Raw genomic sequence first — 11,386 nt, 5'->3', positions numbered from 1 at the left:
TCACTATTCATTCAGCTTTTGTAAAAGTAACAACGTGACTCCACAGTAGAGAATCATCAGTCAGCCAGCTTTGCCAGCTTTCTTCTCTTGCCAGCGGGATTCCCGGATCAAAATGGCATTCTTCAATCATTCTCCTCCCTCTATAAAAGAGGAACTCATCTTCAGAAGAAGGATATAAGTTTTTAACTCAAGAACTCAATTCAACCACATCTCTCTGAGATTATTTTCCAAACACTTGTAATACATATATTATTCAGGATGCCTGCGAGCTCCACCTTGTTTACTTGTTTCATTTGCCATTAGGCAACATCAGTTTGTAATCTGCATTGCAGTAAGTTTTCAATAAAACTTATTTTCAAAATATATTTGCATCATTACATTTAATTTATTATTTTGATATGCTACTATGTTTTTATATGTTTTATTTCTGCACTTTAAATTCTATGAACGACTATGCCGCCTGCTGCTATTTTATGTTTTACTTTCGCACTTTATATTCTATGGCCGGCTTTGCCGCCTGATGTTAGTTCCGCCCCATTTGTATGTATATATATATATATATATATATTCTATTTTCTGGGAAATTATACAGGTTTTATGGTGAGAGGTTAGAAATTTTGAGAAATGAAATGATTTTGAAAAGCTTTGTTTTGCCTACTCACACTTTTAGTTTTGCGCCCCTCCAGGTTCTAGTCAAGAGTACTTTTTGGTGGCTTGCGAGGAATCTACGGCAACTTTGACAAATTATCACCATTGTATGGTCACCTTTGGGTGTCGTATAATTAGTATTTGTCCTGCTTGACAGCACTTAGGCTACTTATGCTCTGGTTGTGTTATCACACTTAATCTCACACTAGCATGTTATCTTAGCTAATACTGGTAGTAGTTGGTTTTTATTTATTCGCATTTTTATTATTATTTTTCCTTCCGCACTGTGCATATGGCTACATCACCCTTGCATGACAGCCAGCACACCTTGATTTCGGTCGGGGTGTCTTGCGTGACGGCTAGCACACCTTGATTTCGGTCGGGGTGTGTCAGGTGGTAGGTAGGAAATAATTCTGAGAATTTTTTGGTGAAAATTAATTTATGTTTTGAATTATTTCATGAATAAATTTGTTGGGCAAGGTGATAGATTTCTTAAAAATTAGCATCATATGGGAAAAAGGGTATTGAATTTGTTTAGATTATCGGTCGCGTGTCTATGATGCAGCTATATCTTACATGTAAATGTCAAATTATAACATGAAAAATGTTAAAACTTCCAAATCCCAAAATTTTGATGTCAAGTGGGTAAAGGGATTAGATCACCAAACGTTAGATAGGAAGGATTAGAAGTGCATTATGTGAGCATTACAAAGATTTGTAAGATGGATTTAAACACATTGCATGCAAGGATTGACAAATCTCTCTTACATTGCTTTCTAATGCTCATTTATCCTCTAACAATTTTAGAAATAGTGCCCAAGTCTTGGTTTCATTTCATAAATAGTGTTTACTTATAGGTCCAATTTCATAAATAGTGTTTAGTTATTGGTCTAGTTTCTTAAATAATGTGTAGTCCAATTTCATAAATAGTTTTCACCTATTGGTTTAGTTTTAAAAATAGTGTCTAATTCTTGGTTTCGTTTCTTAAATAGTATCCACTTATGGGTCTAGTTTCATAAATATTGTCTATTACAGCAAAATAACAAACCTTATTTCTGAAACTGAACCAAAATAACCCACACTATTGTTGGAACTACAGCAAAATTACCGACACCATTTCTGAAAATTGAGCCAATATAACTCACACTATTTAGGGAATAGAACAAAATAAAAACTATTTATGAAATAACAGCAAAATAACCCACATTATTTCAAAAACTGAACCAAAATAATCCACACTATTTTTAGAAAGGAACAAAATAAACACTATTTCAAGAAATACAACAATATAACATACACGATTTGCAAAATTGAACCAAAAATAATGCACACTATTTCTAGAATTACCGCAAAATTACACACAATTTATGATTGAACCAAAATAACTAACACTATTTCTTAAAGGGAAGAAAACACACAGTTAACAAACCAGTTTTTTTTTTTTTTTTAATTTTTTTTGAAGAGTAGTGCAAAATACACTATTTCTAGACTTGAACTAGTTCTTGATTTGAAGAAAAAAGAAAAAAGAAAAAAAAAACTAGTAGTAATCATAGTGCATTAAAAACAAAATCCATCGTTTTACAGTTTTCTTATAGAAACATTGCTCAGTTTTTGGATCATAAACATGCAAACATAATTTGAAAGTAAGAAAAAACAAGGAAATGAGATTAGTACCTCTATTTTACAGTTTTGCTAAATTCTCTGTTTCTTCTGCGGATCGGTTCTTGGTTGTGTCTGCAAATGTATCTTTTTGAAACAGGAATGGAAGTTGAAATTGAAGTTTATTTTTAATTTTCTGGTGTTGTTGCTTGTTTGAAAGAGGATTTGTGTTTGCGAAATAAGACGTGGGTAGATAACCATGGAAGTTATCGTGTCAGTGGGTTGTTTTTTGTATTAATGGCAGTTGGTGAGAGGATGTTGGTAGAATGGTAAATACCGTGAAGTTGGTAACGGGCTTAGGTTAAGTTCCATTAGGGGCAAGCAAGGAAAAAAATATTTAGTACGTGTTGGGCTTTTAATTCAACCTATTTCTTTTATTCAGCATGTGTCCTTATGGTTAAATTTTAGGCCAATTTGGTTAAAAAATAGTTTAAGGTAGTTTTTAGTTAAATTAAAATTAGCCTAATCCCTTGTCATTAAAAATCTTTTTTTTACTCGAAGAATCAAGAAATATTAAATTTTTAGTACGATTTTGATGCATTTTTGGTTCATTTGTTTCAGGTTGATGCTAGTACATAACAAGGCTACTTGTAAAGCTGCAATCCAAGACAATTAATTCGTTATTGTCTATCAAAATTTAATGGGATATTACTATTATGTAATTTTAATTTGATGGCAGTTTACATAACTAGTTGTCTATAAAAAGATAAATTTAATCAGAAAACTATCCTATAGTGGATGGTTGAGTAATTTAGTTGAAAAAAATAATTAAGAAAGTGAGTAGGACGACAATAGCAATAATGGCAGAAGAAATATAATTTGATGTATGAAATATTGATAACCCCATGCCTAATTGCACATGCAATTGCAATACAATAAGACAAATTACATGCAATTGCAAGACAATAAGACAAATTAAGCAAATGATAAAAATTCTAAACGGGTTGGGTTGACGAAAGTGGTGTTTAGTCAGGGGCATGGATTGGAAAAAATATATATTTTGCATGTTGGGCTTGCTTCCAGCTCGTGGGCTATTTAGTTAGGTTTGTTTTCTTATAGTTTTTGTCATTTTTCATTAAAATTCATGTCATTTTTATTGAATAAAGTTATTATATGGTTTTTGGTTAAATTGAAGTTAGCCCAAGCTCTTTTCATTAATGCTCCCTAAAATATTCAACAGTTAAAGGCATCAAGGCTCGAACATGCAATTTCTCCTCATAGTCTAGACTACTCAGTAGTATGAGAAATGAACGGTTAATATTAAAGTATGATTGCTAGAAAGTCTAAACTATTAAAGACTTAAATCGAGCACTTAGCCTCTAACTTGGGAACGTTTATCTGCCATTTCCTAATTATTTCTTCTCAGCCCCACTCATTCCTTTCCCTCTCTTCAGCTTTTCCAATATTCCTCCTTAATGTCTAGTTTCTTTGAGCTTGTTTGAGATTTGGGCTTTTATGCCTCTTTCTTCCTCCGTTGCTTCTCCCTATTATCAGTCCTCTACCGCCGACCTTTTGCAACTCGGCATATCGCGTCTCTTATATGCGACTCACTTTGTTGTTGAGTAGTTGTTAAAGTGCTTTTACCACTATTTGGTAGGATTATGGGAGCACTTTTTACACGGGTGGCTCGCTCACCCCCATTTTCCATTCATCTAGCTTGTTCGTGGGTTCTTCCTTTTGTTGTCATGGCGGATTGCGATAGTGGCGCAGCTTTGTGGTGAAGGTAGCAATCTTCCAAATCTAGGTTTTTGTTATTATGAGCTTGCTCTTTTTGGGCCATATGTTGTATTTCCTTTTAGATTATGTTTGTTTATGGACTGCCTTAGCGCTTTCTATTTTATGTAATAGTTTATTTAATTAATGAAAGAGTCTAGTTTGACCACAAAAAAATAAATAGACGTGGCTAAAAATTCTTTATTTTTTTTAACAAACGATATTATCTACACTAAGGGAGTGGGGGAGTTGGCTAAGCCTCACAATGGGCGGTTATAATGTGGTGTAAATTTACCTTTGGTGAGAATCGAACCTAAGACATTTACTTACAAGTGAAAAGGAATATTACTAGATCGTAGTACTAAGTGGTGATGTGGCTACAAATTATATTTAGGTAAATGTACAAAAAAATTCAGCACGCTGTTTTTTATCCTTATGTCATTTTTTAGGTGGATTGTGGAGAGTTTAAACTTGAAACACAGGGGTTGAAGATGAAGGTCATAACCACTAGAACAATCCACCACTTGAACCTCATACTTATTAGATTAAGATTCCATTCAGATCTTCTGTCCAAAGCCTCGAGATCCCAAAATTGTGGCGTTCAATAGAATCGTGCGGCTAGGAACGCATAATCTTTCCATCTTCCCTCCTAAATCCAAACCCCCGAATAGAGGTCTCTCTTTTTTCATCTTCTCCCTCCCATTGGTTTCAGTTTTATTCTCTGCTTGCCTCATCCTGGTTTCATCACAAAAAAGGAAGAAAAATAACTCATCTCTCTTTATCTTACACAAATCATTTTGTTGCTGGGAGTACTACCTTAACTTACGTTTTGCGCTTTAGAGCTAAGCCGAATGTTATAACTGATTCAACTCAAACTTTTATAGATGCATGAAGTGCACCTTGTGCCTCTACGTGATTCCGCTATGATAATTCCTTGCGGGCGTGCAAGTCAGTCGGAAGCACTTATTGCCCCAGTTTGCAACGGTTATAATATCATGCATTGGGCGTAACTAAACTAGGATCAACGAGCTAATGCGTCGAACAACCGATGCTCCATATTGTGAAAAACAGGTGCCAAGATGTTAACATTCAAGAGGTCAAAATCATTGCCTCTGGCAATAGATCCAACATTGATGGCATCTATATTCAATTATCAAGAACCATCAAAACGGGAGATGAATGCGTCTCAATTGGCCCCAGCACCAAGGACTTGTGGATTGAGCACATATCGTGTCGACCAAGTTATGGCATTAGGTTAAATTTTGTAGTTCATGTACTGCATTTGCTTATCTATACGAAGTTTACATCACAGTATCCAATAAATATTCACTAATATTGTAACACGTGGAATGTAGTTTTTGCTAATGCATATAAAGGTGTGCCAATTGCAGCATATGGAGTTTGCCCAAAGACTTGGAAAAGGAAGGAGTTCAAAATATGACCACCAAGGATGCGATTTTCAAGGGCGAGCAAGACAGTTTGAGGATCAAGTCTTAGGCAAGGCCAAGCCAAGGGTTTGTTCAAGGTGTCCAATTAATCTCATTACTGCCCACACAACCTTAACTACCTTGGTCAGGTATATGCTTGATTCAATTAACGACTTTACTAGTTAACATCTATTTACACATTTTCGTCTATTGTGCTTCAATATATAGGTATCGGGTGTGAAAGTCAATAATGTATTGTTCCTGAACATTCAAGGAACATCAGCTAAAGTGGTTGCAATAAAACTCAATTAAGGTGCATTAAACCCGTGTAGTAGGATGAGACTCAAGAACGTAATGTTGACCTGCAAGAAGCAAGTGGCACAATCATTGTAGTAATGCAATTGCAAAGACTTCTGCCCTTGTTCACCTTACTAGTTGTTAGTGATTATATTGAACAACAAAAAATTAGGCATCAAAAGGTGTTTTTCAGATGATCTACACACTAACACATTACATAGAATGTTAACAACCACTCAGTTCTATGCTTTATCTAATTCATACAATCAAAATGAAAACAATAGTTGAAAAAGGGAAAGGTATTTCCACATTCCTCTTTTCTCCTCCTACAATTTGTTCCCTTTTTCCCTAGACCTTCGATTGAATGAATCAAGGGAGACTCAAATGACAGAAACAAAAAGAGTGCAAGAGGAGAATACTAGAGTGTGAAAATTACTACCCACTAAAAAAAATTCTACAAGGGAGCCTACCCTATCAACCTCGTTCTCCTTGACTCTCTTCATCTTCTTTATAGTAACTGGTAATTGCCTTGAAAAATCAACGTTTTGCTAGTCTTCTATCTCCCCATGCATCCCAACACTTAAAGTTGAAGGACAAACAATTCAAACCTCCAACAGTGAAGAACCGCTCTGCTTCCTGGAGGTATAAAAACGAATAAGAGGGCGCAAAAGAAGATAGAAATGAGCTGATAAAAAGAAGAAGAAAAACACATCTTTAACAAAGGTTTGGTTACATAACCTATTTATTGGTAACAGTAGATTAACCTACAACTCTCCAAAGGGGAAAAACAAAGAGAATAATCTGAGCTCCATCATACCAACAGATATAGAACGAACTGCTCGATGCTCAAGTATGACTGAAAAATGGCAATTCAACAGATATGATAGAGAATCAAATTTACCCTCATATTTGACTTCTAAGTCTCCTATATTTACTTGCAACATCCAAATTAAGTTCCTACCAATTTGATATTAGTCTTCAAAGGCAAGCAGCAAGAATGTTGCAGTAAATAGTCTCAGGTCATATTAAACTTCTCTTGGAACATACCACATTTGTCAGTGTACATACCACGTTTCTTCATATAGTCAATGATCTCCATCACTCTCTCAAAGTAACCACCACAAATAAAGTTCATCAGCAAGTACCAATGTATTAAAAGAGTGAGGCGTGGGCGAGGCGTTCGAGTCAAAGCTCGGCCTAGGCGTGAGGCGAATCCTTATGGGGTTTAATTATATATATATATATATATGTTTTATATATTATACATTTAATTGTATAAAAATAATACCATGTAAAATAAACATTCATTCTCAATTTTTCATTCAAATCCATAGTCATTCAAAAGATAATATCATCTAAATTCATCATTCAAAGGTAATATCATCCAAATTCATCATTCAAAAGGTAATACAAACAAAGAAAACAATCATTCATCCAAATCTTCTTCATAGAAATCAAAATACAAACAAAGATATCAATCAATCATCCAAATCCTCATCATCTAATTCTAAATAAAAGGCATCATCCTTTTCATTGCCAACTCTAGATGACCTTGTAGGGTATGTCATCAATTCATCAAAAGATTCTTCCGAATCATACTCCATATTTCTTCGACTTGAGGATTCTTCATCACCTCGTTTTCTTTTGTATGTAATAGGACCTTGAGGTTGAGTAAGCTCGCGAGGAGGAGGAGGAGTAGGCTCACGAGGAGGAGGAAGAGAAGACTCTCTAGGCACTCGAATGTATAGGCCACCTTTATAAACCGGGGGTGGCACATTCCTTATGGCCTCAACATTATACAATAACTCATCCTCAAGCCATGTAGGATCTTCGCGAAGAACGGGATCTTCTATCTCCGTTATCCATTCATCATCGGAGGCAATTTCTTCCACAACAATAGGATCATACTTCTCCCTAATTTTCTTACTTCTCTGTTGTAAAGCCAAATTATACTTGATAGGCTAAAGCATTAAGCCTTGTGTTCAAGTATATTCCTTCTTTTTGTATGAATCTACAAATAAATCAATTCTATTACTCAAGTCTAATCGTCTTAAGCAAAAATAACACTTAAGATACTAATAAATTAATAATATATTTAATTACCATTGAAAATGCGCTGCAATTCCTCTCACATCCCGACGCACTACAAGTAAGACTTAGAACTTGGACAACAAACTTCCTTAACTCGGGTGTTTTATGCCCAAAGCGCTCTCACCAAGCCGCTAAAAAAACAATATTAGTAAGGTAAGTAATTTAAGGGTTAATGATAAAAAGATATTAACAATTGACTAATTAAATCTTACTTGGTGTTCACTTTTTCCTAGTTTGCATAGCCATAGAATCCGCAAATGGACCACGCTTATCAGTAAATAAATCCAATTGACAATCAGCCTCTTCACGTGCTTTCCCTTTCCCAGGCATCTTATCCATGCAAGCAAACAACCCATTTTGCACTTCATCAGTATCTGAGAAATTATCCTTATATTGAAATTGTGGGTTTAAGTAATAGCTCGCCGCATATAGGGGTTGATGAAGTTGATTGTCCCATCTACGATCTATCTTTCTCCAAATAGGCATTTATTTTTTCTCCACTTTGTTAAGATTGCTTGCAATTTTCTCTTTTGCAGCATCCATCAACTCATATATAAAACCTATGGGAGGTCTCTCCTCCGAATCAACCTCTCTCAAAACACAAAAAAGAGGAAGAACACCCTTAATGCAAAAGGAAAATCGACCCCAAAACTCACGATCATGTAACACATGATGCTTAGCCAACTTTGCTTCACGAGATTTTGCATAGGTACTTTCCGACAATTCTTGAGAGGCAAACAAAGCAACAAGATTTTCCTTCTGATTTTTTAAGCTTTGTAGTGTAAGGAAAGAAGTGGCAAACCTAATGATCGCCGGACGAAGAATTTCCGAATTGTTGGTGTACTTTCTCATCAAAGCTAGTACCCATTGATGCCCATATAGATACTTTGAAATCCACCTAGCACATTTGAGTGTGTCATCAAACCATGTCATCTTAGAAATATCTTCTAGCATCAAATCAATGCAATGAGCCGCACATGGAGTCCACCACACCTTCTCTTTCTTCTCTATAAGTTTTTCCCCAGCATTCTTGTAGTTTGAAGCATTGTCGAATATAACTTGAACCACAATCTCTTCACCAATTTTTTGAATAACATCATCCAAATAACCATACAACAAATCTCCATTCTTAATAGAGGCTGATGCATTGATCGAGTTCAAGAACCAAGTACCTTGCGGGTTATTGATAAGAAAGTTATTAAACACCTACTTTTTGCCATCCGACCATCCATCCAACATAATAGTGCATCCATATCTTTTCCAAGCCTTTTGATGTTCTTTCATCATAAGTTTGTACATCCTCAACTTCTTCTTTGAGCATCCAAGTTCTATATTCATGACTTGCAGGAGCATTACAGCCGGGACCAAAATTGGATACCGATTTCATTGCATTAACATAATGTTCATTGTTTACCGCATTGAATGGAATGACACTAGTGTAAAACCATTGTGCAAATGCTCGGGATACTTGTCTTTTTTCCTCTTTTTTGAAAGGTATATTCAATGTGGCTCGGCAAGTTTCCGATGTAACATACCTATCAAGTGGTCCCCTAGACCTAGGTGGTAGAAAAGAACCAATTTGTTGTGAATGTGTGGCACTCACACTCCCACTCCCATTACTTACATATATCGACATTTTCACTTTCTTCTCCACCACCATGACACAACTCATGGCTAGCTTTTCTCTTTTTTTTAGTTCCCATAACATTAGCAAAGCATTCTTCCTTCACATTGGGTGGCACTTTTTTACAACTTATCATTCCTCCCAACTTACACCACCCAAATGATGTTTGAATCTAGAAATTGAACCCGTGCATTTGTGGTTACAAAAAACACAATAGAAGTGCTTGGTGACAAGATCCAAATCTTTTTTCCATTGCCAAGAAAAATCTTTCTTAGAAGAAGCCATATTCTTTAATGCCCTAAACAGTAAACATTTGATGCATGCATACAATTAATGAACCAACAATTTATTAATTTATATACCAACAATTTCCAAAACCGCACACAAACGGTTAATAAACGGTTTATGCAAGTAGTGGAGCAAAGCATTCAATTAATTAACATTATTGTGACAAACCACAATCTATAACTAGTATGCAGAGGCTTGTCCGCAATTTATATTTGTGGTCAATGTGTAAAAGACAAACCCCAACCTATAAGTTTATTGTGGCTTTAGTTTAAACTAAGGAGCTGGATATACTTTTCTGTCTATTAACCCCTCTACACTTTCTGACCTACTAGCATCTTCCATTATTATCCCCTTATCTGCACTTTCTATTTTTTATCTAATACCAACTATTCAAACATTTCTACAAACAAGGCCATGTAGAGACAGAGTTCTTCCCCAGAAAACTAAATCCCTAACTTTTTCAGAATTTTAGAAACCCTAACCTTTGGGATCTTGCTAACGGCACTGGGCTAATGGTGCTGCTCCAAGCTTTGGCGTGGCGACCGGTGCTGCTCCAAGCAGCGGCTGTGTTCTCTGTTCTAAGCTTCTGGTGCGAGGGAGAAGAAACAAGAAGGCGAAAAAGGTAGAGGCGAACAAAGGTGATCGAAGGTATGGTATGAAGAGGATGTTTAAAACTGAAAATCCTTACCCAAACGACATCGTTTTGGGTTTGGATGGTTTTTTAAAAATAAAAAATAAAAAAAACAGGGGCAGACAAGGCGTCTAGACGCCTTGAGGTGCACCTTCGCCGCCTCGACGTCTTCGGCAAAGCATTTTGCTTACTTCAGCAAAACAGAGGCATTTGCTTCACCGCCCAGCCCCAATGGTGCCCTAGGGCGCTCCCCGAGGCGAGTTCTTTAAAACAAGATTGTCATAGCATAAAACATTCCCAGAGAATAATACGTTTGCTCAGTGGGCTGAATTTTCATCTCATGCATTCTTTTGTACGTCTTTAAAACATCATCAATCATTTTGTTCACATTCATCAGTTTGCATCTAAATTATACTAACTATATTAACAGCCTATGTACGACATAAATGATTCCCATGCTTTATTTCATATTATGTAAAATGGTGGCCAACGCTAGTATGAGCCCCTAGTAAATTCCCTCTATCACACTTGCATGCAATAGGAAAACTCTGAATAGCATACAAACCTTTCAATCTATTTCATTAGCTCTTGATTTTTGTTTTGCAAATCATCAACCAAGGATGCTTTTGCCCAAGCAATCTGAACAGTTTTCTCAACCTCTGCAAAGTAGCCTCTTTGGATTTAGTAAGCCGATCAAGTGCTCTGTTGTCGTCCTACACTTGGTTACCTAAAAAATCAATATACATCCAGAAGTATAAAAAAAAAAAAATTAACTCGTTATAATTATTAATTCATGTAAATAAACGATTTGATATAACCATTAACAATATAGAAACCAAATACATATTGAACACTCTATACCTCATATTGCAGAACAAATGTATACATCTTGCAGCAAGCTTAAGCTCTGCCTCCAGAGGAGTAATGATGGCTTCAATGAGTGCCATTTCATCATCTTTCTGTGTAGCATGAACTCTTTAAACTGTGGCTTCTCTTGCAATATTTGAT

The sequence above is a fragment of the Pyrus communis genome, chromosome 13, assembly GCF_963583255.1.
Source record: "Pyrus communis chromosome 13, drPyrComm1.1, whole genome shotgun sequence".
NCBI classification, from domain to species: Eukaryota; Viridiplantae; Streptophyta; class Magnoliopsida; order Rosales; family Rosaceae; genus Pyrus; species Pyrus communis.
This window is presented reverse-complemented; position numbering follows the sequence as displayed.